A 3808-nucleotide genomic window follows, 5' to 3' on the forward strand; every position below is an offset into this window, starting at 1 on the left:
ATAGAGACAACTCGGCATCACCTCAATCAGAATTCAAGAAACCTAACTTTTATCAAAATAAATCAATTCAACCCGAGTCAGAATTAAACCTTTAAACTTCGTTCAATCTCTGAGATTTATACATAACACAGCTTTTCGCTTGCGTATACCAATAGTAATTAACTAAAGTACCAAAGGACTATAGTTTGGTATCCTGCCACATACATAATGATGTTTCCCGTAAAATAGTTATAACTGTTTTAGAATCATAATAGATAAACGTATAGAGTTAGTAGCATATAACTAGTTATATGATGTATGAGTTAGTAGTTATTAAAATCATAAACACATATTATTAAATATAAAACCATTCAATTTGAACAATAAGACAATATAAAACAACAATAACTATATCATACAACCAATCTGAACCTCATGCCGGAGAAGACTGACCGCCGGCAGACCTCCAAACAATATCGCTAAGCGCCGGCCGGAGCTCCTTACTACAGAACTGGTCATACTCCAATGTATCACCACTCGCCTTCTTCACCTCCACAACCAAAAACGACGGCGTCACCGCGAATATCTCGGCCTCAATCCCTAACTTCCCTTTCCTCCCAGCCTCATTCCCTTGCAACCGAAGACTACTCTCGTCTCGGCTCTTCTTGACACTAAACTTCCCTGACTTCGCAACCGCCTCCAGCTTCGACACAACCGCAGTCGCAGGCTCTGTCGTCGCGAACCTCATCTCCTCCTTCTGCTCTCTTTTCTTCTCCTCGAACAAAGGCGACAAGTCGAATCCTTCGGATAAGGATATTATGTGAAAGGCGTTGAACGACAGCTTCGATTCAACGCCTTTCGGATGCACATCTTCAATAGCAAACTTATTGTTTTTCAAAGCGCATTTTCTAAACCATGCAGACTCCATTATCTTGGATATAGTTATCCGAGAGCTAGGCTTTGGATCAAGCATTTTCGTGATTAGTTTCCGCGCGTCGGCTGAGATCCACGGCGGACACTTGAAGTCTCCGCGGTAGATCTTTTTATACATCGCGACGATGTTTTCGTCCTGAAAAGGCAAAAACCCGGCCAAAAGGACGTATAAAATGACTCCACACGACCAAATATCCGCTTTCGCTCCGTCGTATCCTTTCTTTCCGATTATTTCAGGCGCGACATACGCAGGCGTTCCGCAAGTCGTGTGTAACAACCCGTCCTGACGGATATGATCGCAAAACGCACTTAAACCAAAATCGGTTACTTTCAAATAACCTTCTTCATCTAACAACAAGTTTTCCGGTTTCAAATCACGGTGAAACACACCGCGGCTGTGACAGAAATCAACCGCGGAGATCAGCTGCTGGAAGTAGCTTCTAGCAGTGTCTTCGCGTAAGCGGCCTTTCGCTATTTTGGCAAACAACTCGCCGCCTCTGACGAGCTCCATCGCGAAGTAGATCTTGGATTTACTTGCCATGACCTCGTAGAGCTCGACGATGTTCGGATGCTTCACCATTTTCATAACCGAGATCTCGCGCTTCACCTGATCCATCATACCGACTTGAATAACCTTTTCTTTACCAACAACCTTCATCGCGATGCTTTTTCCGGTATGCACGTTTCTCGCGTGGTACACTTTCGCGAATGTACCGTGCCCTAGCTGCCGGCCGAGCGAGTATTTGCCGTGTAGAACATTGTTGTGTTTCTCCTCTGTTGCAGCGGCCATGTGTTTGTTGAAATGCTTCGGTTAGACAATTAAAATATTTAACAAACTAAACGAAATAGATAAAAGGTGGTAATGAACACTTTGTTGCTCGTTTGCCTTCTGTTTCAACCAAGTTCAACGTGTTTTCGGTGGCAATTGCGGCCAGCGATCGGTCGTTTAGCTCGCCCGAGGTTAGAATTAGATAACCGCGAGTAACCTCTCATATCTCATTCCCAAATTGAATAATGAACTCTTTGGAAATTAATATGTAAACTAATATTTGTTCTTTTAGGGTTTGAGAAACGAATTAGGTATTTATTGAAGGTTTGAGTGAGTGAAATTACGGTTTGGTCCTTGTGATGAGGTTTGATCCAACGGTTGTGAGTGGAATGTGTATCTGGACAAGAGTCGTTATCTGACGTTGTAATTTGTAGTTATTATTGGTGGACACGTGACACGAGATTATACGATGAAAATAAAAGGTCTAAAATACGAACGAAAATTTTAAAATTGTGAAATAAACGCCACGTGTTATTATTTTAATCTTTAAACAAATTATAAGCTATGGTCTATAGTATGTTGAAATGTCACAATATTATTCCTTTGTTTTCTTCAATTATTCATCACATATTCTGTCTATTTAATGACCTGAACTTATGAAAAATATATATGTTAGTTATTGTGAAAATACACTTCCATCTTTATATATGCAAGTAACTTGATTTATGCCCTTTGTTGCGGTGGAGGTGTAAAGTCGTACCAAATAGCATCCATGTCACACCACGTCAGCGATCGATATCACCGGAAAAAAAACTTGTATAAAGAAAAAAATACGAAACAAAAAAAATTAAACCGAAAAAACATTAAACGTAAAATGTAAAACATAAAAAACAATAACTAAGTCTTTCTAGGAACTGCGTGTTACGACGGGCCTGTGAAACTGGAGCATTAGGTGTAAAAACATTGAATCACACCCGCAAGTTGCGACGTGTTAGTTCATAAAATTTAGACTGAAACTTGAAACGCAAAATTTGTAAAAGATTAAAAATATAGTGGACAAAAGTTGAAAGTGAAAAGTGTTGGGATTAAATTGTAAAGATATTAAAGTATTGGATTAAAACTTAAAAGTATTAATGATAAAAAAAATGAAAAAGAAACACCAAAAGTGGGTACAACCCACTAAAGCCTAAGAAACAAATCATGATGCATAGTTGAGTTGCTAACTAACTAACTATATATATATATATATATATATATATATATATATAAAATTTACACTACGTGAATATCGACCTTCGGCCACACATGTGGCCTGGACGATTTGCCACACTTTGGCTATAAAGTGTGGCTAAAAGGTCTTTGACCATGTTTGAAAACCTTTCAGAATGTTTTGGCCACACATATTATTTTTCATGTGACCATTCTATACATTCTCAGGTACTTTTCGCCAAACTTTGAAAAAAATTGTGACAAAAACTAGCCACATTATAAAAACGTGTGGCGAAATGTAACCTACAGTCATAGTTTGTTTGATCTTTGATACATGTGACCAAAACCACATGCATTAGCCACAAACTGTGACATTTAACTAGCCACATGTTTTAATAGTGTGGCCAAATGTGACAAACGGCTACTGCATTGATAAGAGATGTGTCTAAAAGGTAAAAGATATAGCCACTTATATTACGTTGTGTGACCTAATGTCACATTTTTTAGCCATATTTTTAATAAAGTGGCGAAATATGACAAACAACCATTGTACTTATTAGTAATGTGGCTAAAACGCTTAAAATATATGGCCACTTATACGAGGTTGTGTGACCAAAGAGTAGTTTACTTTTATTTTTCCTAAGTTTTTTATTGTCACAGATACAATTATTATGTGTGGCTATAAGTGATAAATTGTCTCACTTAAATACTTTTAAGTGTGCCCAAATATAATTAATGGCCACTTATACGAGGTTGTGTGACCAAAGAGTATGTTAGTTTTATTTTTATAAGTTTTTTATTATCACGGATACATTTATTATGTGTTGCTATAAGTGAGAAATTGTCACACTTAAATATCTTGAAGTGTGTCAAAATGTAATTAATGGCCACTTGTACGAGGTTGTGTGACCAAAGAGT

General features: G+C 37.8%; 1 pseudogene; it reads right to left on the reverse strand.

The window, feature by feature from the left end:
- Positions 1-412: 412 nt before the first annotated feature.
- On the reverse strand, positions 413-2122 carry LOC143581827 (CBL-interacting serine/threonine-protein kinase 6 pseudogene; annotated as a pseudogene).
- Positions 2123-3808: the final 1686 nt, after the last annotated feature.

This window comes from Bidens hawaiensis, unplaced genomic scaffold (assembly GCF_021521415.1).
Source record: "Bidens hawaiensis isolate Kalapana, Puna unplaced genomic scaffold, B.hawaiensis_p1.1 tig00031202_1, whole genome shotgun sequence".
In the NCBI taxonomy this organism is placed as follows: Eukaryota; Viridiplantae; Streptophyta; class Magnoliopsida; order Asterales; family Asteraceae; genus Bidens; species Bidens hawaiensis.